Genomic DNA, 26,427 nt, shown 5'->3' on the forward strand with positions numbered 1-26,427 from the left:
TGTCTGCAGCCCATCATTAAGCAGCTGCTATTTCTTATGGAAAATCAGGTTAAGCCTCAGAATGTATACAATTCTCTCCCTACCACCTCAAGTTCCCCCCCCCCCCCCCGCCACTTTTTTCCTTTTTTTTTTTAACTTTAAAGCGAATGGTGAATTTGAGCAATCTGGGAATTTCAGTTTCTCTCTTCCCTGGAGAAAGCATGACCGATGGCCCATTTTTCAGGCCAAATCTCACTTCTTGCAGCCAGCTGTCAGGAAACCACAGAAGGTGCTTGAAGGAACACAAGGAATAGCTGGTTCTAATCTCAAGAAAAAAATGAATTAACAAGGCAGCTACTTATGGAAGAATGTTTTCTTTGCTTCAGTCCCGGCCTGCATATTTTCATAACATGTGTACTCTGTTACCCGGTCACTTCCCTATTTTCCTTGGGTAAATAACTGTGCTCTGGAAACAGAAAAAATAAAAAAGCCCAGAAGTTTCTTGCTTTGCTCTCAATTGCCTGAGAAACAGGCACCTTTGGGATTGGGGGGAAGGGGAGGAGAGAAAATGGACTCATTTCAAATTGAGCTTGGCCAGTTCTGGATGTGGCTTTTAATTGAAGTTCTCCAGGTAATAGGGTGTGGGAGTCAGAGAAATGGGGGGGGGGTATTGCTTAGTTCATGCCTTGGCTTGGTATTGGCAAGGACTTGAAGACATTTGCCAAGTCAAATATGAACCCCTCTCTGAACCTGAGACTGTGTCAACAGGGCATTGCGGCTGCCCTTCCCTGCTCATATCAGACCCACCAGCTGGTCAGGCTGGGCAGCTAGGGAGAGAAGCCCTGGCAACGGGGCTCCCAGTCATCTTGCCTGTCTGGGCCTGGGTTCTTTCACACAGTGTCCAGGCTTGCATGAGATGGGAAAGCCAGATGTCTCTGCCTGTTTACTTACTTCCCATTCATCTCTAAGGTCCAGCTCAAATGCTACCTTCTCCATGAAGCCTTCCTCTTTCTTCTCTGTTCCACCCCTACTGTAGTTTTGGAGTGATCTCTCATTCTCCATTCCATTTTAATATGTTCTATTTATCTGTTTTCAAATCTTATCTCCTCTACCTAGATTTTCAAATCTTATTTTATTGACATCTTTGGATTCTTTATTTCTAACTCCCTCCCCTACTCAGTAAGCCATGGCTTATATAAATATTAAAAAAGAAAAAAAAACCCAGAAAAGCCAATTTACATAGCAACAAAATACCTAGCATCCATAGCCCTTAACCCCCACCTCTGCAATGAGGTGAAGAACATGCTTTTCTCAGTGTCCAAATTTGATCATCATAATGATTTTATCTTTGAATGTCTTTCAAGTGCCTAGATCGATGTTGTATGAAGAATTATCAGGATTCCTTTTCTAGAACCCCCACTGAAATTATGCTTGGGAATACATGGTTTTAGGTTTGGGTTTACTGGTTTGAGTCCTTTAGGGAAAAAGTCCCTAAAGGTTTCTAAGTCAATGTTCCTTTGATCTATTATCAATAATACTTAGTGCTAAGTAGAACTATTAGTCCAACTTGAGATCTCCCCAAGTAGAAAATGACGGTGATTTAATTGATTTTAATGCCAGTGTAACTTTGGTGGCAGGTAGAAGGATTAGAATATGAGAAGGAAGAGGGGAAGAGAAGAAGGTATTTATGAAAAACCTACTGTGTATAGGGTACTCTGTTAAGCCCATTTTATAACTGAAAAAACTAATAGAAGTTAAATGACTTGTCTAAGATCATATAGCTAGTTAGTAACTGAGGCTGGATTTGAAGGTTTTCCTGACTCCAGGACCAGTACTTTATCCACTGTACTACCTTAGCTGCTTCAATGCATCAAATTGTGGTACTATTGATACATTTTGGAATTTATTTATGAAGATGAAGCAAGGAAATCCCTTAGATTACTCATTGCTAATGTTTAGAATAGAATTAATAATCAGAAAAATAATAATCAGAATTAATAATCAGGTTCCATGGAACCTCTTGTTTGAATAGAAATATAATTGAATTATGATCCACAACATTCCTGTGTTTGCTCTCCCTATCTGCAATGGGGGAAACTGAGCAGAGAATGCTTAAGTGACTGCTCCAAGAGTCAAATGAAGGGAGAGCTAGAATAAACTGGCTACTGTAGTTCTGATCCTTTGAGAGAGGTTCTTCAGTCCATCTACCTGGAACCCTTTGGTTCTATACTCAAATACTCTCCCCTCAATTTGTATATCACACACCATTTATCCAACAGAAACCAAGAATTCAAAACTGGCAGTTAAAGTTGCAAAGGTCTGGCTTCCATCTGTTGAGCAGCCCTCTTGATTTTACTTCTTTGTTTCTTTGGAATAGAGCATGTCTCAAGGCAAGTAGGCTACACCATTCAGGAGAGACACTTTGAACCTACACTCCTCAGAATTGCAAAGTGTTATGGAAGCAGAAAAACATCTCAAACTGTTCTGGGTGAGTATAGATTTGGTGTTCATACCTAGACAAATTTCATGTAACCTAATTTTGTGAAAGGCTTGTAGGATGAAGAAAAGACTTAGAAGACAGATGGGGGTGTGACTACGAGTAAATTCAAGGAGCACTTTTGGCAAACTCAATCTTTTGTGGACATTTAGAAAGTTCAGTGTATAAAGTACCAAGGCCAGAGATAAGAAGACCTAACTTCAAATCCAGCTGCAGATATTTGCTGGCTTGTGTGACCCTGGACAAGTCATTTAACTTTTATTTACCTCATTTCCTTCAACTAAAAAGCAATGATAATACTTATGAGGATCAAATGAGAAAATAATTCTAAGACATTTATAGTGGTATATATAAATGTTAACTATTATTATTTCTTGAAAATTTAACTAGAGGATAAAGTACTTTAGGATTATCAATTTAGAAATTTAAGAGACCATTTTCAAATACCTAATTTTACAAATGAGGAAACTGAAGTGAGGGAACAACTAATATCATAAGCAGTAATTAACAGCTGGGCTGTCAAGTTTTCTCTCTCTAAATCCAATGTTTTTCCCATGACATGGTTATAATGGAAATTAGACTGTACCTAAAAGAAATTAGACTGGGCCAAAGAGAATCCATGTAGAAAGTCTCATACTGAATTCTGCCTCTCTTATGTAATTATCTTTGGTTAGAGGATTATACTTTGGTGGGCCAACTTTGAGCATATTTGGACAGAGACCTGGGAGGGAAGAAATAGTGACTGTGGAAAGAAAACATGTTTTTGAGAAGAGGCAGAGAGATGTTGTTTGAAGTTAGGGAATAATTTTTATTAATCTACTCTGAAGCCAACAGTGGTTTAGAATTTTGGTAAGAATTCTTCACCTTGTATTTCAGACAGAACACTATCAGAGTTCCATTAAATCCAAGAGTTCCTAATTTGTCAAATTTTCATTTAGAATTAGAATCCTCTTTAGACCCCCCATTAGATAATGCAAAAGTCACTTCTTAGCTCCAGACAAGATATAAAAGGGTAATGAGAATGACTTTTGTCATAAAATTTACCTTTTTTTTAGACATAATAGTGGACAAAGTAGAACTGGTAAGTACCTCTAGGAGGAAAAAGAAGGAAAAGGATAGTGGTTATTATGGAACTCTAACTTGTCACATGTGAAGTGTTTAGGAAACTGGAAAACACTAAAGTGCCCTTGGCTCTCTTGCCTCAATAGTGAGAGAAGTTTAAAATTCATTTTGTCCCACTTTAGTCTAAGGTGTGTCCAGAAAGTGAGGCAACATGTTTGGACATAAGGGGAAAAACACCCTTTCTAAAATTAAAAAAAGAAAGACTTCTTTTTTCCTTCCCAAACCCTCCAAAGCAACTGAACATGAAAATTTTCAGACTTGGCATGTGGCAAGACCCCTGTGAAAAATAATTTCCCAGCTCAATTTGAAGAGTAAAGAATACTATTTTCATGACCACTTTGAATTTCTGGGCATGTTCATTGGAATTGACTTAAGTTTATGATCTGATGATTATTAAGGAAAAGGTGGTAGGAGAATGAGGAGTTGGGAGGAGATGGAGAAGAGGTCAAATTCAAACAGAGACTGGGAAGTAGGAGACTAGACTTCCAATGTATCTTTGGTTAAGGTGCACTATCTGTGAGACTCAGTTTCCCCCCCATTCAAAAATGAGAGAAAGGAACCCAGTGAGTCTAGAAGAGGTCCATTTGAGAGAAAGGTACTTCTTAGTTGGTGTATACATCTATACCAGCACCTTAAAGCCCAATTTTTTCTTCTGGTCTTGCTATATATTTGTGTTATATGTACCCTTTGGATGAAACACAGCTCTATTTAGTGACATGTCTGGTGGGAAATTCACACAAAAGAGGGTTCTTTGTTTATGACTTAAGGGTATACAATATTATTGAGGATTGCTGCAGTGATTTATATTTACTCAGTTGTAGCTCATCTTATTGTAGATAGCTAACATTCAGAACTACCAATAACAGGAAGAAGAGATTTTCTTCCTCCTGTGTTTAGAATAAGCATTGTAATCCTAGTAGGAGCAGCATAATTCATTGTAAAGATCATAGACTTTGGAGATCTTGGGAAAGTTACTCAATTTCTCTGAGCATCAGTTTCTTCATCTGAAAATGAGGGAAGAGTTTGGATAGCTGTGGTTGGTAATGGTGATGAGGTGAAGATTAGGCCCAAAAAGTATTTATGTATCTATGACTATGTTTTTTTTAAATTATGGCAAGATTTTGTCTTTAGGCATTTAGCCAACTTCTATCCACCCCTCAATGCTGTAATTCAAACTCTCTCACCTCATAGTAGGTTATAAATATATCACCTGTTCTTTGGCTTTGTATTTGTATCCCCACATTTATCTAGGATGCTAATCAGAAAATAAAAAAATCCAAAATCCTCCAGCCAAAGGAGAAAGTGAAAGAAGAAAACAGGTATAAGTCAAAAACTGAGATCCTCTCTTTCATCCCCCAAATGATTCATCTTCAAGAATTTTGCTAGAATGTTTTCTTCCTGGCTTGTGTTCCCTGTTTCTTTGACCTGAACAGGCTTGTTATTTTGTTACAGATGACCCCTAGGTATGCCCAAACTTCCTCAGCCAATTCAAACATGATTACTGTACAATGTCACCACAGGCTATCAGGGAAGCAGCTTACCAGCATGCAGGAAAGTCTGTCTTGGGAAGAGCAAGGTTCGAGAACAGCAGCAGTAACCAGCCTCATAGCAGGGCCTGGGAAAATTCACCAGCAAGGTCCTACTTTCCTGGAAACCAGTAGCTCTCTAAGCAAGTAAGCAGTATGTGCAGCCCAGCAAAACCTCACCCCAACAACACCAGCTCCAGCACAAGCCACCAGCATGGCCTCCACCCCATTACTGACCAGTAGTGAAGCCTCACCCTGGAGCTGACCAACACTGAGACCCCCACCCCAGCCTACCAACAAAGAGATCTTATTTTCACAGCAAACCAACAATTCCCCTGACTCCCTCATAGGACCCCATTCTAGAAAAGGTAGATATGATAGATCTTTGGAGAAAATTGAATGGAAATAGAAAGGAATATACCTTTTCCTCAGCAGTACCTGGCACCTAAACAAAAACTGACCATGTATTAGGACATTAAAAATCTCACAACCAAATGCAGAAAAGCAAAACTAGTAAATGTGTACTTTTCAGATCATAATGCAATAAAAATTACATTCAATAATAGACAAAGAAATTAAAGCTATCTATAGTCATAAGAAAAATATTCTAAATCAGTATTGATCAAAGAAATGCACATTAAAATGACTGAGTTACCAACTCATTATATCAGAGTGGTTAACATGATAACAAAAGGAAAATATTAGATGTTAGAGGGGATGTGGGAAAACTGGAACACTAATTCATATTGGTGGAATTGTGAATTGATCCAACCTTTTGGGGGAGCAATTTGGAACTATGCTCAAAAGTTTATAAAAACTATATACCAGCAGAATCAGAAAAACATTGTACACCCTAACAACAACATGGGGGTGATGATCAACCCTGATAGACTTGCTCATCCCTTCAGTGCAACAATCAGGGACAATTTTGAGCTATCTGCAATGGAGAGTATCATCTGTATCCAGAGAAAGAATTATGGACTTTGAACAAAAACCAAAGACTTACTGTCAAATTAGAAAAAAAAACCCCATTATATTATAATGTAATTTTACTATTTCATACTTTATATTTCTTCCTTAAGGATATGATTTCTCTGTTATCATATTCAATTGAGATCAATGTATCATATGGAACCAATGTAAACACTAACACGGCCTTCTGTGGGGGTGGGGGGAGGGAAGCAAGAATGGGGGAAAAATTGTAAAAATCAAAATAAATAAAATCTTTCTTTTAAAAAAACAACAACTAGGTGGCAGCTAGGTGGTACAGTAGATAGAGCACTGACCCTGGAGCCATGAGGACCTGAATTCAAATCTGTCCTCAGACACTTCATAATTACCTAGCTGTGTGACCTTGGGCAAGTCACTTAACCCTACTGCCTTGCAAAAAAACAAAAAAATATATGCCCTTTGATCCAACAATAACACAGCTAGGTATTCCAAAAAGAGAGAAAAGGACCTATTTGTACAAAAAGATTTATAGCAGTTCTTTTTGAAGTGGCTAATTAGGAAAAAAAGAGATACCCATAAGTTAAGAAATTTCTAAATAAACTGTGCTATTCCATATGATTATAATGGAATATTATTTTAGTATAAGAAATTAGAAGCAGGGTAGATTCAGAAAAACCTGGAAAGATTTACATGAACTAATGCATAGTGAAATGAACAGAACCAGAAGAATGTTGTACACAGTAATATCAATATTGTTAGCTCTTCTCAGCAAAACAATGTTCTAAGACAGTCCCTAAAGATTAAGCATACTCTCTGCTTCAAGAGAAAGAAATGATATTGCTTGAATATAGACTGAAGCATATTTTTTACTTTCTTTCATTTCTTTCTTTTATTTGAGTTGTTTTGTACAAAGTGACTAATATAGAAATTTTTTCATAATTGCACATGTATATCCTATATCTGATTCCTTAACATCTCAGGGAGGGGGTAAGGAAGGGAGGAAAGAAAAAATTATGGAACTCAAATTTTTAAATAAAAATTAAAAAAACCTTTCTAATTATAACTAATACTTAAATGCAATTTTTAAAGCCTCCATGTCCTCTTTCTCCATCCCACCAGTTGTGAAAGCCACATAGGTCCCACCCTTGGCACAGCCCTGCTTACAATTAAGTCAAGAACAGAAGAACTAAGACTTCACAGATTTTCACATTGAACCAAGAGTCTTTGCTGCATTAGTTCAAACTTTTAAGATTTCAAAAAGTTATATAAATTTTTGATAAAACTATATCTATACTACAGACTCTGCTGTTATAATCTCTTAGTTTTTTATGTTTAATAAAATAATATATTTTCTCCCATTCCTGAAAAAAAAACCCCACATTTTTAAAAAATTGAACCTTTTGTAAAAGACAGGGAGGAATGGTCCAATAAATCATCTGTTTGTCCTTTCTCAATAAAAAGGCAAGAAATACACTCTAGTAATATTACCTTTTCCACTTCACATATAACAAGATCAATCAGGGCCTCCCAGTTTAAAGTCAAATACTTTTAGATATAGTATTAATCAATAACAGGTAAACAACAGGTAGTGCTGCTGGGGGAGGCAAGAACTGTCAGTACTTTGGGTTGAGAAAAGGGAGTGGGGTGTAGGGACTTTTTACTCTTTCTTTTTCTGAAATTTATTTTATTTTTAATTTATGGGATAAAACAAGCATTTCTATAATCTCTCTCTCTCTCTCTCTCTATATATATATATATATATACATATATATATATATATATGTTGGGTTTTGTGGGACAATGGGGTTAAGTGACTTGTCCAAGGTCATACAACTAATATGTTTCAAGTGTTTGAGGCCAAATTTGAACTCAGGTCCTCCTGATTCCTAGTTGCTCTAGCTACTGCACCACCTATAGTTGCCCCAATATAATTTTTTTTCAAAAATGGCTGCACATGAAACTACAAATCTATTATATACAACTTACTATTCCTTTCAAATATATAATAACATCATGTAATTTTTTCTCTCTTCCCCTCCCCCATTTTTCCTCTCCTTCCCCTCCCTGCAGTTGCCTACCATTGGACACAATCAACCATTTCCCTATTGATAGGCATCCTTCTTATCTAACCCAGGCTATTAAGAACTTTACAGAAGTTGAAACATGAAATTATGTCTACCTATGCTTTACTTCTTGGAATCTGTCCACTCTGGCTCTTTAAATTTAGTTCTACTCTCTCTTTTTACTCTAACAGCTGTAGCCTCTAGATCAGCTCTTATTTATCAAACTTCTCATCTCCTCAAGAGCACAAAGTGACTAGGTGCAAATCTGACTGGGCATAGGTGAGATTGCTTTGGGACAGGGTTTGGAGTATTTCCTTTGATTTTTAATTAACTAGTATTTTCTGCAAATCTTTATTTGGGTCTTTGAAGAATACAAAAATTGTATATTACAAGGACTTTCCCTCAAGAGTTTATAATCTAATTGTGATGAATAAATAAGAATAAATAAGCCTAATGGTTGATATTTAAGAAGTTCTTTAAGGTTGACAAAGTAATGTCCTTTACATTTATTGTCTCCTTTAAGCCTCATAGGATTTACCTAATATTGTGAAGTAAATACTAGAGGGACTGTTATTTTCTTATGGCAGATGAGTAAACTAAGGATTAGAACTATGACTTTAGCAAGTGTCAGAGATGGAATCAAGCTTAGGTCTTCCTGACAAGAAATCCAACATTCTTTCCATCTGATCTTTTTATGTAAAGAATTAAAAAATCACAGTAAAGTCAGAGAAGCAATCTAACAAGCTATCAGAAAATCAAAGAATTTGAGAATTAGAAGGGACCTCAGCAGCAATAGTCCAACTTATACCCCAAAAGTGATAAAATATTAGATAAATAGTAATAATCAGTCTCTGCTTGAAGACCTCCATTATGAGAGAAATCACTACCTCTTGAGGTAGACCATTACCTCTGGACAGAACTGATCTTTAGGAAGTTTTTCATGACATCCAAGTCTTAAATTTACTTCTTCATAACTTTCAGCCTGGTTCTACCCTTTTTAGATACTGACATTCAGTGAATTTATGGGGTGCATTTAATCAATTTATTTGAACAAGCTTGTCACATGCTTCTCAGAATAGAAAAATCTACATCCATATTAGCCTTCCCAGGTCTGAGATATATGCTGAATTCAGAGCTGGTTAGCTAGGGCTGTTATTCATTTTGGGAAGCAGGTCATACTTGGAATTGGTGTTGTTATCAGTTCATACTTGGAATTTTGCTTCATATAGATAAGCCTCTGATTGTTTTGGTAATTATCCACTTGAAAGCCAGGAGCTTCAGTTTGGAAATGAAAGAGCAAGTCTTTTTTTCCCCACTTTAGTAGGTCCCATCTTAGCAAATTAAACCAGTTTCAGGCAAGACCTCTTAGTATATGACAGCTTGCCTGGATTTGCAAAAGCAAACATCGGTGCATATGTAAGACAGATGACTAACGCTTGTTCATATTTGTTCATTGATCTCCAAGTGGCTTTGTAAATTTCAGAGAAATTTGGCCTTTCTTGCCCTCTACTTCTGATTCTCTCTAATCGCTTATGCACAAGTGAGATCATTCAGTGGTGTAGCAATCAGTTGCATAGTTCTGAACAAAGTGGGGTGATAACTGTCAAATCCTCAGAAAGTCTTTAGTTCTTGAAAGTTCTATAGATATGAACAATTCAGGAATGTTTCTTCTTTGGGTCAGTACTCACAACTTGTTGAAATGGGACTGATTGTTGTGTTATGTGACTGACATATTTGACAGAGACTGTGCAAAACTGGTGCTTGTTAACTGACAGCTTCAGACCAACTTCCTCTAGCCAAATCAACACTTTCATCAATCTTTCCTCAAGTTATTGTTTTTCCAAAGTCAATGAGATCATCCAGGTAATACCAATACTTCCCAAGTAGTTCATGTCTTCACAACCAATTTCTCCATCAGGTGTTAGAACATAGTGGCTGCTCTTGAGTTGTTTTGAGAACATATGTTCGAACTGGTAAAAATCCAGCTGGACAGATGAAAGATGATTCTTTTTTTCTTAAGTTTCTTCAGTCCTAGGAATTTGCATAAATTCTACCCTGACTGCCTAACAGATAATTTGGGATATTCAAGAAACTCTGGTGCTGTCTACTCCAACTTTGGGCAGGTAGTTGATAGAATACTGGACTTGGAGTCAGAAAGACTCTTCCTAAATTCAAATTTGGCCTCAGATACTAGCTTTGTGACCTTGAGTAAGTCACTTAACCCTGTTTGCCTCATTTCCTCATCTGTAAAATGAGCTGGATAAGGAAGTGGTAAACCATTCCAGTATCTTTGTTAAAAATGGGGACATGAAGAGTCAGACACAACTGAAAAATGACTGAGAAAAGCTATTCCTACTTTAGTTCTCTTTTTTAAAGTCCAACAGTCTTCTCACATTCATATCTTCCCATTCTTCTTCTATAATACCATTATAAATAATGTGATGATATTACTGTCCAATATTTTCTTAAAATGGTTTCTAAGATCTTCCATTGTAGATAAAAGAAATCTTCTGGCATAATTCCCTGAGCAGTTCAGTGAGGTAGAATTTTGTGACATTTAGAAATACTTGACATTCCAAGCATTCAGTGAGAACATATTTGCCCTCTTGCTAATTTTTTGCCTCAGCTAATGTTTCCAGTCTTCTAATACTGGAGACACACCAAAATCATTTTTGAGGATCCACTTCTAAGTTTTAAGAGTTAGAGTACTTAGGGGCAGTTAGGTGCCACAGTGGATAGAGCACTGGCCCTGGAATCAGGAGTACCTGAGCTTCAATCCAACCTCAGACACTTAATAATTACCTAGCTGTGTGGCCTTGGGTAAGCCATTTAACCCCATTGCCTTTCAAAATCCTAAAAAAAAAAAGAGTTAGGGTACTTGTGATGTTCACTTACTACTATTTCTTATAGGCCAGTCAGAATGTACAGGATGATTGTAGCATCCTACTGGTATTTTGAATAGATTTGATTTTACCCTTCAGTAATATCTGTTGAATCTGCTCAAACCAGAAGTACCATATTTGTCTCCCTGTTGGGATAAGCAACTTATCCTTAGGAGATTTTCAATATGAACAAACAAATAATCTTTGTCCTAGGTCTTTTGCAAATTGTTCAAGTATTTTTCCTCAAATGTCTCTCAGAAGTTTGGCATATTACAGTCACTTGGGGATCACTTTTCCAGAATGGCAATATTTACCAAATTCTCATTCTTCACTATCATCCTATTACAGTTATATAAGTCTAAATAGAATGAATCCATAAGACACAGATAATGAAGTATTTTTTTAAAATTGTTTTGGAAATCCAAGGTAGTCTCTTTCCCCAATCCTTCTTTCCATTACTTGATGCTCAGTCCTCAAAACTCAGTCTTTCACACACCAAGTTTTCATTTCTCTCTCAGATATAAGCACAGTAGGAAAAAAAAATAATTCTGCTTTTCTGATTGTATCCTAGTTTTTGTAGCATTGTCATGGCCTATGTTCTTTAGGTCTTTTTTTTAATGCATTTTCAAAAAAAAAAGACTAACACAGGATAGAAGTGAAGGGGTTAGTCATATCCCAGTCTTACTACTGATCAGAGCACTGATCAACTTCGTTTGCAACCTGGGTCAATAGTCTATCCTGGTTCTAAAGGACTCAACATTAATGCTCAACTTAGCAGGCGCTGAACTGATTTATCTTATTGTAACTCAGAACTTTCATACTCAAGAGTCTTCCTGGTAGTTAGAGTTACAGGGTGAGTGTGTGTGTGTGTGTGTGTGTGTGTGTGTGTGTGTGTGTGTGTCTGTGTCTGTGTCTGTGTGTCTGTGTGTATGACCATGAATGACAATCATTTTTCTTTCCATATATATTCAGGTTCATATTGAATCTCTGGGAGTGGTTGGACATATTCACAGCATTCAAAGTTAAAATTATGGAATAAAGAGCATCTGCTCCTTCCTTACAGCAATGCTGTGCTGTAATTCCCTTGCCTTTCTTTTTTTTTGACGGAATGAGCAATCTTTATTTAGGGTGCCCAGCGCCCCTTCTCTTCGGACTGGGGGGGGGCGCCTCTCCTTCAGTCATGCTTCAGGCTCAGCCCCTCAAGCAGATACTCGCCCAGCCTGGCCTGGGGGTCGGCCTGCACGTGGCCGCCCAGGGCTTGAGCAGCTTCACCTCCTCGTCCAGGTAGTGGCTCTCCAGGCAGTCGCAGAGCGGTGGGTCCCCTTGGTCGGAGCCCAGGGCCTGCGGCTTCAGGAGGGCCTCCTTCTCCAGGTCCAGGGCGGCCTCCGTGGCCCGCAGGCTGCGGCCCCACGCATCGCGGGCCGGCTTCTGCCCGGCCTGGAGGAGGACCCGGCCGCCGCGCTGGTTCTGGAGCCGCATCAGGCGCTCGGCGCCCTCGCGTTTGTCCTTCGCGAGCTCCCGGAAAAAATGCGGCACCCGGGGCAGGGCGACGTCGTCCCGGTCAAAAGAGAAACCCAGGGATGGGTAGGAGCAGGACGCCCGCAGGTAGAGGCTGGCCAGGCCGGCCGGGAAGTTTTGGCGGATCTGGGAGCTGGTGAGAAGAGGCGACTGGTCCCAGGAGCTGGTGGGCTGCGGAGAGGTGAGGGGAGCCGGGGGACCCCCGATCTGTTCCGTCCAAACACTGTCGAACCAAGAACCAGAGCGGGGCGAAGTGGTCGCTTTGCTTTCAATGTCTACAAACAAGAGGATTTTCTTGAGTCTTCCTGAGGGAAGACATACTTACCTGTTCTAGAATCTACCGCTTCCAGTAATAACTAACCATAGCTAACATTTAATACCTTACCATACACCAGATACATGATTATGTACCTACCATGTAACAGTGACTGATCAAAATCCAGTAAAGTATTTCAAAGCTCAGGGTAACTTAATTATTTCATTTCTTGGTTAGGTATCATCCCCCCAATATACTGATTTGTTTAACCCTATTTACTTTTGCTTTCTGAGCTCCTTTATTGATCTTCTCTCTTTTAATCTCTATAGTCAAGCATTCACTGAAATTATGAAATTAGAGAGCTTTTCCCCTTTATACAGAATAGTAGACCCACCAGCATAAAATGCCTTCTTTTAGCCTTTGCAAAGCTTGTCATATGATTCCAAACTGGGCAGTCTTCAGACCATATATTCAGAACAAAAATTGATCTTTAGGACTTCTTACTAATCAACTCTTCTATATTAGATGTGTCAGTTCTATATTAATTCTGTTATAGGGTTCATCTGAATGTCCTGTCTTTGTTCCCTTGAAGAGTCATGCTTCCCTGCCAGAGAAGGTTCTGAAATTGGCCTTGGGCATCAGAGATCTAGTTTCAACTTTACCTATAGGTGAAATTTCTTTTTTCTGCCATAGAGGAACTAGCCTCTGTCTTACTCATGGTCAGGTTTCTTTTTCAAAGATAAGTATGCCTCTCTTTCTTTGTTGGCAAACTCCTCTTGTTCATTAAGTTTTCTGTTTTCCTAAGCAAATTCTTCTTCTTGGGGGTTTAGGGATGGTAGCCTGGAGATGAATTCCAAGTACTATCTCCTGCTGTTAGTGTATCAGGAATTTCTGAACGTTCAAATGGGTTTGGTAATTTTTTCATTAGTCTCTCCTGGCCAAACATATTATGAATTACCTTTCAGTTTCCCAACTCTTTTGTAATCATTTTCAATCTTCTTACAATGTCTTTATTATTACACTTTGAGTTTATTAATATAGGAGAGCTCTATGTGTCTCCACACCTACAACATTTTAACACACTTCAACCATGTATGTAAGCCTCCATTTTCTTAGGAAACTGTTCCATGACTAAAGTATTCAATAAATCAACAATCCTAATTTAAACATTAAACATGTAGCAACACACAGTACTAATGTAGTGAAGCAATAAGTCATGCAATAAATCCAAAGTATATAAAAATAAGGCATTCATATTAGTGGCAATGAAACAATGCAATAAATGTGCTCACATACCAATGATAAGTATGCACTAAGTGAACAACATCTAATAAATTGATATCATTTTTACATAAACATATTCATGAAAAACATACTTAAGCAATAATGAGTAGTACTGAAACAGTACTATTATGTTAATCATCATTTTATGTATACAGTAGATTGATCATGAGAATGGGAAAATTATAAAATGGGGTAGAATTTTTAAAAAATGCAGGATTTAAAACAGAGGCAAGGAAAAAAATTAGTGAATAAACATGAATTTATATTAAATGAATATATGAATAATAAAAGGTAAAAATAAGAATAATTCTAACAAAACATCAAAAAATGATAGGTTAAAATTCTTTTCAAATTAAGAGAAAAAATTTTTTTTCTGAGAAAGAACCTAATGTAGCTTCAATAATACCAAACAAAATTACTTAAAAAAGAAAAAAGAAATAAACAAAACCAGAGAAGTCCAGAAGTCATGGAATTTTTGAACAAGGACACCGGAACCCTCCAGAAATCATTTTGCCTACCCCCCAGGCTAGGAACTGTGAAGTCAGGCCTTCAAGATCCCCCCCTTCCACCCCCCCCAAGGCTAAAATCATTCTCCACTCTATCTCAAAGGATCTAAATTCAAATCCCACCTTCATAACTTACTACCTTGGGCAAGTTCTCTGAGTTTCAGTTTCCTCCTCTGTAAAATGAGGGGATTAATCTAGTCTCTAAGGTCTCCTTCCAACTAGAGAGCTATATAATTTAAGTCAAGACAAAAAACATTCAAGTGCTGAGTGTACAAAGAAAGGCAAAAAAGAAACTGTTCTCAAGGAGCTCACAATCTCATGAGGGAAACTGCATTCAAGCTACTATGTATAAACAAGATATAGACAGGATAAACTTGAGATAAGGGACTGAAGGAAGGCATTACTATTAAGGGACATCAGCAAAAACTTCTTGCAGAAGGTTGGGGCTTAAGCTGAGACTTTCAGGAAGCCAGAAGACAAGGATGAAGAGAAAGAGAGCTCTAGACATAGTGGACCATCCCAGAGTTGGGCTATGGAGTATCTAGTTTGAGGAACATCAAGGAGACAAGAGGCACAGAGAATGCATTTGGGTGTAGGGTGTAAAAAGATTGGGTAGGTAGGAGGGGTCAGATTATAGAGTTCTTTAAAAGTGAAGCAGAGAATTTTTTATTTGATCTGTAATTCATTCCTCTAGCTACTCAAACAGAAATCTGAATTCATTACATTCCCCCTAAAACTATTTTCTAACTTTCCTATTCATTTTAGATAACTTCGACCACTCACCCACATCTAAAACTTCAGAATTATCTTTGTAACCTCTCCTATCAAATTAGCTCGCAAATCTTGACAATTCTGTCTTTGTAATATCCCTCACACCTGTCTCCTCCTCTCTACTCACATTTCCAGTACCCTCGTTCCTATATTTATCACCTCTTGAACGGGTCTAGCCTGACTGGTTTCTTCCCTCTCTAAACAGCTAGGGCTCTAACATAGCTGCCAAAATAATATTATAAACTTAAGTCTGACCATAGCAGTCCCCTACTGAAAAACTGTCAGTGGTTTTCTATTATGGCATCTACATAAAATACAAACACCTTAGCTTAGGACTTGAAGTTCTACATAGTCTAGTTCCAACTTACCTTTACGGCCTTCTTTCATTCTTCTTGCACAGATCACCCTCCAGAGAAATCTACGAGCTTTTCCAGATCTCATCCTATCCTCTTTCATCTTCCTTGCTCTGTGCATTCAAATAGATATGGTCCCATATGCCAAGAATGCTTTCTTTTCTCACCTTTTGAAATTTTGGTTTTCCTTAGTGGTCTAGCTTAGGTGTCACCTCCTCCATGAAGTTTTATAATTAGGGTGGAATAACTGAAGGGTCTCAGAGAAACAAAATTTAGAGGGTTTTCATGTACTCCTACAGTGTAGTTATAAATAACTTATAGAAAGCATAATTAGTTAAAATAAGAAGCTATCTCAATGACTTTCAATGATTCTATCATTCAATCTTTAACTACAATGTTAACTAATGTTCCTTCCCTGTCACTGAATTTGTTTTAATTAGTTTTTGCATGGCACAAATTACACAGTTGATTTGAGATTTTATTTTGCAAAGTTTGTCCTGGGAGCCAAAATTGCTAGTTAAGGCTTTACCAAGTTGTGTCAATTTTCGTGATTAGTATATCTGTTCACATTGTGGTAGGAGGGTTGTTTGATGTAGTCATGTGACATAATTATAGATGATAAGGTGATATTTTAACAAAATTTAATGACCTATTTTCTGTGAAAAATGACTCTGGTCAAATTGAGGAACTTGAGGCAGGCAGGAGCCAGCAGTGAGGAAGGATCCCCTTTTGACCTCTTGGGGAAAAAATAAAGAATTGTCTTTCCTTTTACTTCCATCTCTTCTAACAGCCATGGCATTTTAGAAGCAGATCTACATCCCCAAAAGGAGATACTTCATCCAACAGTTGAGAGAAGTTTGAGGCACAGTTGAGGAAGACATTCTCTAGGCACACACAGATACAGGGAGGCAGTTATTTGAAGATGAAAAGAACATTAGCAAGGACTTCATGATGAGACAATGGATTTAACCTTTTGTTTCTTGAGGATATTTAGTAGTTCCTGCTGTTAATATGCCATCTGAATATGTCTTTGCTAAGAGATGATTATGTCTCCTGACTGACTGTTAATGGAAAGCACACTGGTCTGGGCTTGTGAGTAGAAGATGGCTCCATATGCTCTTAAACCATAGAGGAAAGATGTCAAATGTAGCCCTTATAAGGACAATACTTTCTAGTGGGGCCTGAATCAAATTAAAATGTAATTGAGAAATATTTAACAAAATAAACTAAAAATACAATAAAATATAATGTTAATATTTGGAAATCTAAGTTAATATGTGTGGTAGCTATCCTTACATATAGTTTAGTGACTTTTTCTATTTGTCTGACAACACTGAAGTTAGAAGTAGGAGCTGTCCTCTACAAAGGTAGCCCAGAGGAAGTGTTATAACTGCATCTCTATTATTTCCTTATAATTTTTTTCCTTATAGCATACTTACTTGTGTATCTATCATAATCCTGCTATTAACCTGTATTTTCTTTGAGGATAAGGACTATGCTGAGCCTAAAGGCTCATCACAATGTTTTATTAATAATAGGTAATTAATATGTGGGCAGCTAAATGACACAGTGGACAGAACACTGGACCTAGAGGCTGACTTCAGACACTTTAGTTGTGTGACCCTGGGCAAGTCACTTCACCCTGCTTGCACCCTGTAAAATGAGCTAAAGAAAGAAATGGCAAACCACTCCAGAATCTTTGCCAAAAAAAATCCCAAATAGGGTCAACAAAGAGTGGGATACAACTGAAAATATTGAACAACAAAATTAAGTACTTGGTGAATTGAACATACTTAGATACAAATAAAGATATACACACCTATATATCAGGTTCCTCTCCTTTCCAGAGTACCTGACAATATGAACTCCAATTTAGTAATCAGGTTTTAATCCAGAGATAAGATTTAAACTCTGGATGTTTCTGATTCTGGGCACTGGCTCCATCTCACCTTTTTTTTGGTTTTTGGTTCTTCCCAGACATTTTAGAGTATAATTAGGGAACTACTAGTAGACAATCATTCCTTTGGATTTTGAGTTTTTCAGCCTTTAGAGATCTCCTATTAAAATGCAAATGCCTTCTGGAGAGGTTCATATGCTAAGCCTCATTAGAGAACTCTGGGGAAGGAGAAGAGAAAGGGGAGGGGGAATCATTGAAAACTAACTGGGAGCAAGGCCCAGGGGGAAGGGGATGCAGAATAGATAACTCAAAGAATTCTAAGATGCCAGGAAAGGGGTTGGGTGAGAGAGGGAGAGTCAAAGATCAACTTCACCTACCCTCAATTTAGCCTCCCAACTACCCAGCCCACCAAGGCTCTTTCCAATAAAGAGGCAATCCAGGGTCCCTCTCTCTTTGCCCCGGGGTCATCACTCTTCCACCCTGAAAGATATGTGCTTTCTTGTGGGATCTCCTGGTCAGTCCAACTTTATTTTTTCCCTTTTTTTCATTCAGCTGTTCTGTGGCAGCCAGCTTCCATTAAGGACAGGACACAGGGGCCCAAGAAGAGCATTCTGGGAGAACATAGCTCATTCCTCCAGCCTCTCCCCAGTTCACAAAGAAGTCAGGATGGAAAACAAAGAGACCAGAATCCATACTAGAGCCGAAGGTTTAGGGGCGGGAGTGAAAGAGAAGGAAAGAAAAGCAACTTAAGCCAAACTTGGGAACTAGTTCCAACTAGCTTAAATCAATCTGCTCTCTTCCCGCTGGATCCGCCCTGCAAGCCTTTCCAATGGGGGAGTCTAAAATTACCATATTTACAGCATCTGCAGCCAAGCCAAGCACTAAACAAGATGAATAGCAGTGGCAACACAAGGCCGTGTGTAAAAGTATGCAGCTGGGTCTGTGAACAATATGGGTGCTTGGTGCTAAGACTCATGTAATGCCTTCCCCAGACTATAGCCCAAGAGGAGAAATTCCAGAAAAAATGAGGGGTGGGGAGCAGCAGCAGAAATCCTAGGCTTTTGGGGCTAATGGGCAATAGAAATCACTCACAAAGGGAAAAGAGGGAAACTCAGTTAATTAGGGAGCTTAAGGACCTGAGTGCACTAAAGAAAGAATGCTGTAACTTAAGAATGCTCACCCCGCCCCCCTTACTCTTACTCCTCTCCCTTCTGCCTCTGTCCACTTAAGGAAAAGACCAGAAAGAAAAGAGCTAGGAACTGACTAATAAGTCTGCTGAGGCCTGCAGGGCCCCTCAGATTGGGTTCTTTCTGGGTGGGGATGAAAAGATGTGCTTCCTTTGGAATCCCAATGGGGGCAAACATCTGAGAAGAGAATCATGTCTTTTGGGGCTCCCAATATGCCTTTTCAATGAAACACAGGTCAAGGAAACCTGTTTAAATGAATCCATTCACCACAAGGGCTTGAAGGTCTGGGCACTTAACACCTAGCAAAGGAATTGAGAATGGGGGTTTTTGTTGTATGCCTGTCCTGTAACAGTGACTTCCAGTATCCTTTCCCTCTCTACCTGTCTCTTCCCACCCCCCTCCCAGGTCCATCCGATCATGGAAGAATTGCATATTGGGAATTCACGTGGGAAAAAGGGTGAAGGGAGAGGCACGGGGAAAAGAGGTGACTAACCAGGGGTGAGGTTGGCAGAAAGAAAAATATTGGGAGACTGAAGAAAAAACAGCTAGGAAGAAAAGGAAGCAAATGTGGAGAGCTCAATAGAGGCACAAATGAGAAGTATGACCAAGAAGAAAAATCTCACCTAGATAATTATTTTATTGATTTCACTAGATGTTCTCACAACCTGACACAGATTATTGTTAGGTCTCTTGAAGCATTTCTGGGTTTGGTTTTTTTTTTTTTGGTGTCATAGAACCTTTTGGTAGTCTGGTTAAACCTAAGGACTGTCTTAGAATACTGTTTGTTGCCATAATTGAAGGAAATGCTGAATTTCAGTGAAACTGAAGATATAAATATTTTTTCCCCATTCAAGTTTACAGACTCCCTGTAATCAATTAATTTATATAAACCCTAGTTGTCCATGGACCCCAACTTAAAAACTTCTGATCTAGACAAAGCACATTTCTTGGCAGTGGAGAGAGGTGGATGAATAGAAACCATATTATACAGAGAATCATCTAATTTCAGAGCTGGAAAAGGCCTTAGTAGCCATGTAAATCAGACACTTCAATTGGAGAAAACTGAAGCACAAAAAGAAGTTGCCGTTTTCCAATGAGCCACTATAGCAACTAATTCTCCCTCCCATCAACTTAATTTGTCTTAATTCTTGTATTATTTTCTACAACTCTACATCATTATTGATTAAAAATGGTAATTCTCTCTGTGAGTGGTGAGACACAATCTGGGGTTCTTATAGGCAATGCCAGTGAAGCACAAGCTCTGACAAATCCTATACACCAGGCAAGAAAGGCTTCAGGTGACAAACGACATGTCTGTTACCCAAGGACTAGTCTGTCTAAATTTGGAGAAACGTATTACCAAGTTGTGAATATTTTGGCCTTAGCAACTTTTCAAGTTTAAAAGGAGTTGTGATCATGTTAGTGGAAAGTGTGGCCATAAGAAGAAATCACAGGTTCCTGAAGAGCTACCAAAGGAAAAGAACAGAAAGGCATATCCTAAAGAAAGACCAATATTATATTATTAAGATATTAGATTAGAAGGCAGTTTTCAGATGAAGAAATTAAAGCAATATATAGACAAATGAAAAAATGCTCCAAATCATTATTGATTAGAAAAATGCAAGTTAAAACAACTCTGGAGTACTACCTCACATCTATCAAATTGACTAAGATGACAAAAAAGGCAAATGATCAATTTTTAGAGAGAATATGGGAAAATTAGGATATTAATGAACTATTGGTGGAATTGTGAACTGATCCAGCCATTCTGTTTGGTTTTTTTTTTTTAGGTTTTTGCAAGGCAAACAGGGTTAAGTGGCTTGCCCAAGGCCACACAGCTAGGTAATTATTAAGTGTCTGAGACTGGATTTGAACTCAGGTACTCCTGACTCCAAGGCAGGTGCTTTATCCACTACTCCACCTAGCTGCCCCCTTGATCCAGCCATTCTGGAGAGCAATCTATAACTATGCCAAAAGAGCAATAAAACTGATCATACCTTTTGACCCAGCAATTTCAATACTAGGCCTATATCCAGAAAAAATTAGAAAAAAAAATAGGAAAAGTCTCACATGTTCAAAAGTATAGCAGCAAAGAACTGGAAATTGAGGGGAAGCCTGAAGAATGACTGAATATGTTATGGTATATGAATATTATGGAGTACATTGTTCTATAAGAAATCATGAGTGTTCAGACTTTAGAGAAACATGGAAAGAATTACATGAACTGATGTTGAATAAAGGGAACAACTAGGAGAACATTGTATACAACATTGTAAGTTAATCAGCTATGATAGATACAGCTCCTCTCAGAAGTTCTTCAGAGATCAAGAACAACCCTGTCATAGACAATACCATTCACATCCAGAGATAAAAGCCACAGAATCTGAGTACATATACTATGTTCACTTTTTAAAAACTTCTAGGTTTTTTCTTCCTATCTCATCGTTTTCTTTCTTTCCCCCAGTCCCAATTCCTCTTACACAAAATGACTATGTAAATATGTTAAACACAGAAGTGTACAACTTTACCAGACTGTTTGCCACTATGGGAAGGGGGGAAGGGAAAGGAGAGTAATAGGAAAATGTGTAACTCATAAATTTACAAATGAATGAATGTTTTTAAAAAATATCATAGTATGTATTTGGAAAAATAAAATAAAATTTCAATAAAAATTTTAGATTAGAATAATTTTATATTCATTTTTGTTTTTAGTTGTGTCCAACTCTTCATGATTCCATTGAGGTTCTATTTTTTATCGGAGTGGCTCACCCTTTTCTTCTCCAGATCACTTTACAGATAAGGAAATTGAGGCAAAGAAGGTTAAGTGACTTTCCTAAGGTCACGCAGCTAGTAAGTGTCTGAGGTCAGATTTGAACTCAGGAAGATGAGATTTCTTGATTCCAGGTCCTATCCAGGAGCTTAAATTCTTAGGGAGCTCTGACCACTTTCTCTTATAGATGAGGAAACTGAATTCCAGAGTGACTTATGTCCAAGGTTTCACTGATGACTCCTTTCTATAAATGGGCTGTTAATTCAGCACTTCAGCCAAATGGACACCTGGATGAATTTGATACCTCTATCTCCCTGCTTCTGCTTTTTTCATCATCTCTGAATGAATGACTCCCCCAACATTTAACCTAGTCAAACACAGGTCAAGATGTTCTCAAGGAGATTTATAACTCACATAAGTTTCCTCTCTGCCCTTGGCAGAGTTTACAAACTACCAGAAATTTTGTCTCAAAGTAGGTTGGAAACCAATAGAATAACTTTTCTCTCTTCTTTGGAGTGAGTGCTTCTTGCTAGACAGTTTCACTGTCCCAAAAGCCCTGGTGCTATGGGGAGAGACACAACAGGCATTCATTAGCCAGGCAGCCAGAGGCTCACACCTCCCCAGCAACCCTGCTTTGGTGCCATGGGAGCATGTTTTCACCACTAAGTCTTTGCCATTGAAAATACTGTTGTGCAACCAAAGCACAGAACAATTCTCTACTGTCTGTCCTGTGAGTTTGGTGTATATGCTTCTGTGGGACCAACTGCTTGAAGGACCTACTCTGACCCTCTTCTATTGAAACTCCCCTAGGCTAGGAGAGGTTTCTCAGTTGGTCTATTCCTCCAAGTACTTCCAGGACAAAACTAGCTTTGTCCCCCTCAAACTATCCTCTCTTTCATCTTAGCAATAGGGTGTCCTGCTTCTTTTGATAGCTTGTCCTATTTGTTGTTGATCTGAGTCGGACTACACTGTAAGAAAAACCATTCATTTTCTCTCCTTCACAACTTCTCTAATAATAATGATCAAAACTGACATTTACAGAGTGTTCAGAGGTTCACAAAATGCTTTATATACTCCATCTGATTTGGACCTTGCAATGATCCTGTGAAGTGCCCATTAAAGGTATTATTATCTCCATTTTTGCTGAAGCAGAAATTGAGAGCACCAGAGAAGTCAAGAGATTTGCCTGTGATCAAGCAGATAATTATTGTCTGAGGTAGAATTTAAACCTGGGCTTCCTGAATCCAAGTTCACTCTTGATCCAAAATGCACACTGCTTCCTATGTCACTTTATCAATGGGCAGTGAATGAATTCTCATAATTCCACTCTTACCACATCACATTTTTCCAATAGGTAAGACAACTCATTATATATCATTTTGGTTGCATTCCTTAGAACTTTCTTATTTTTCTATGGTTGGAATCTTATTTGCTGTACCCAACTCACTCATTGAAGAGAGTTGCAGCCCATTCTACATAATATGGAGTGATTATAATGTTCCAAACCATGGTCCTTTGAGGATGGCCAAATAGATTGTGTGGTTTACAAAAAACTGCATTAAAGTGCCAGACACAGATCCATGTGAGAAAGAGTAGATGACTTCTCTCTCTGATCCTCAACTTTTCTATCTATAAAATCAGAACCCTGCCTCCTTAATGGTGTTTTAAAATGCAGTCAAGGATAGATGTGTGTGTGTTTCTCCTTTGCTTTAAACTTCCTTTTATACCATGGGTATGATGTGTGACTGAAAAATGATTCCTTGTGGACCTCTCCATACTGAATAGATGTACCTCCTGCTATCTGCATTGTCTGTCACTATTTGTCAGTCTAGTCAATAAACATTTATTAAGCATTAGTAGCCAGCCACTGAGCTACACACTGAGGATACAAAGAGAGTAAAAGACATTCCCTGCCCTGGAGGAGTTCACAATTCAATGGGGGAGACAATAAGCAAACACATATGTACAAATTATGTAGAAGAGAAATAGGAAACAGTAAATAGAGGGATTGGGAAAGGCTGCCTATAGAAGATGGAATTTTAACTGGGTTCTAAAGGAAGCCAGGGAAGAGAGGAGGAGGAGAGAGAGAAAGAGTGTGAGTGTGAGTGTATTCTAAGCATGTGGATCAACCAGAGTGTTTCAAGCTGAGAAATGTAATATCTTTTCTGTAGAAGAATAAGGAGATCAGTATCACTGGATTGAAGGAATAGGGTAGGGGTAGGGGCTCTAAGGAGTAAAAAGAATGGAAAAGTAGGGGGATTTGTAACTTTGTCTCAATATCAGTTGGTTGATTAACATTGTCTAATATAAACATTTAACATAAATAGGGTAAAAAATAATAAGATTGTGGTTTTAGAATTGAAAAGACTCAAAAGCCATTTAACATTAGGATCATAGATCCTTATAAGTCAATCAGATAACTTCATTTTTCAGATGAGGAAACTGTAGCCAAGGGAAGTAAAATGACTTTTCTAAGGTCATAAATTAGACAGTAGCAATATTGGATGTAGAAGCTAGTTCAGTTTTCTTTCCACAATAGCACAACATCAAGTCATCTCTTTTTAACTATTATATATAGAAGACTTATCCTTTTCTGTATTGTTTTGTGTGCACTTCAGGTCTTTGGTCCCATAGTGGAATAACTGCTTAAGGAAATTATCCTTGCCTTTGTCTAGCCCAATGCAGGCCATAGGCAATACTATAAGTGTTTTGGATGAAAGATTTAACTCACATTTTCCAGTGCTACCCTTCCCTACAAATAATAGATCTATCCCTAAGAATTTCATATCATCAGGTTAGGTGAACATTGACTATCTATTTTCCTTTAAGAAATGAATTCTGAGGGGCAGCTAGGTGGCACAGCAGATAGAGTACCGGCCCTGGAGTCAGGAGTACCTGAGTTCAAATCTGGCCTCAGATACTTAATAATTACCTAACTGTGTGGCCTTGGGCAAGCCACTTAACCCCACTGCCATGCAAAAACCTAAAAACAAACAAACAAACAAACAAAAAAAGAAATGAATTCTGAGTATCTTCCTCCACAAAATCACATACACACACACACACACACACACACACACACACACACACACACACACACACCTTCTCTTATATCTACATACATGCACAAATGTGTATACATTCTTTTTTGAAAATGTCTCCAAGAGAATAATAAAAAGAGGAAGCAAATTTTATGCTGCTTTAAATTTGTTGCCTTACTTCCTTAAGGTACTGGTTTGTGTTTAGGGGTATTTTTACTTATTTTTACAATCATCACTGACTTATTTAATTTTTAGAAATAGTCAGCCTGAGCTATTTTTTCTTATACAGATTTCTAAGACAAATCTCCACCCCAGGTCTACTTACAAACAAGTCATTTTGTTTGATGGTATCATTTTATTCAATTTCTCCAATTCAATACTCCTTCGCCAAGCCTCCAAAGGATATGTGATCCCCTTGCTGCGTCAGATCATTTGGAAATAGATAGCATTGGCTTGGAGATATTCCATACAGGGCTGTAAAATTGTTCTCTCCCTCTAAGTGGGTTGGGCTAAACCCAAACTTAGCCTAGAGACTTCCAAGCAACACAAAACAGGGGACTTCAGTAAATGGGACTGGTGATTCAGTCATTGGCTTTCTTGCAAGAGTCAGTATTAACCTTTTATTGGCAGAGGATCCCATGGAGGAGGCACTTACTTTCTTCACAGGAAGAAGTAAAACTGGTCTTCATTACAGGAGTTCCTTAGACACTTTCCAAGAGTAAGAAGGATGGGGTGGCTGGGTGGTATAATGGATAGAGCACTGGTCTTGGAGTCAGGAGTACCTGAGTTCAGACCCGGCCTCACACACTTAATAATTAACTAGTTATGTAACCTTGGGCAAGCCACTTAACCCCACTTGCCTTGCAAAAAAAAACCTAAAAAAAAGAGTAAGGGGGATATGGGGGCTTAGTATGAATCTTCACTCTTTTTTTTATTTTTTAAAGATTTTACTTATTTTGAGTTTTACAATTTCCCCCCGATCTTACTTTCCTTCCCACCCCCCAGAAGGCAATTTGTCAGTCTTTACATTGTTTCTATGGTATACATTGATCCAAATTGAATGTGATGAGAGAGAAATTATCCTTAAGGAAGAAACATAAAGTATAAGAGATAGTAAGATCAGACAATAAGATATCAGTTTTTTCTAAATTAAAGGTAATAGTCCTTGGTCTTTGTTCAAACTCCACAGTTCCTTCTCTGGATACAGATGGTATTCTCCACTGCAGAAAGCCCCAAATTGTCCCTGATTGTTGCACTGTTGGAATGAGCGAGTCCTTCAAGGTTGATCATCACTCCCATGTTGCTGTTAGGGTGTACAGTGTTTTTCTGGTTCTGCTCATCTCACTCAGCATCAGTTCATGAAAATACCTCCAGGCTTCCATGAATTCCCATCCCTCCTGTTCTAATAGAACAATAGTGTTCCATGTCATACATATGCCACAGTTTGCTAAGCCATTCCCCAACTGAAGGACAATTACTCGATTTTCAATTCTTTGCCACCACAAACAGGGCTGCTATGAATATTTTTGTACAAGTGATGTTTTTTAACCCTTTTTCATCATCTCTTCAGGGTATAGACCCAGTGGTGGTATTGCTGGATCAAAGGGTATGCACATTTTTGTTGTCCTTTGGGTACAGTTCCAAACTGCTCTCCAGAAAGATTGGATGAGTTCACAGCTCCACCAACAATGTATTAGTGTCCCAGATTTCTCACATCCCTTCCAACATTGATCATTGTCCTTTCTGGTCATGTTGGCCAGTCTGAGAGGTGTGAAGTGGTACCTCAGAGAAGCTTTAATTTGCATTTCTTTAATAAGTAATGAT

General features: G+C 38.2%; 1 long non-coding RNA gene across 1 annotated transcript; it reads left to right on the forward strand.

Annotated features, from left to right (window-relative positions):
• The first annotated feature begins 298 nt into the window (after positions 1-298).
• On the forward strand, positions 299-6,178 carry LOC141522543 (uncharacterized). The gene is made up of 3 exons (XR_012478231.1): positions 299-610; positions 2,357-2,467; positions 5,051-6,178. It is a non-coding gene; the product is annotated as an uncharacterized LOC141522543 (long non-coding RNA).
• The last annotated feature ends 20,249 nt before the right edge of the window (positions 6,179-26,427 follow it).

The sequence above is a fragment of the Macrotis lagotis genome, chromosome 4, assembly GCF_037893015.1.
Source record: "Macrotis lagotis isolate mMagLag1 chromosome 4, bilby.v1.9.chrom.fasta, whole genome shotgun sequence".
Classification (NCBI taxonomy): Eukaryota; Metazoa; Chordata; class Mammalia; order Peramelemorphia; family Peramelidae; genus Macrotis; species Macrotis lagotis.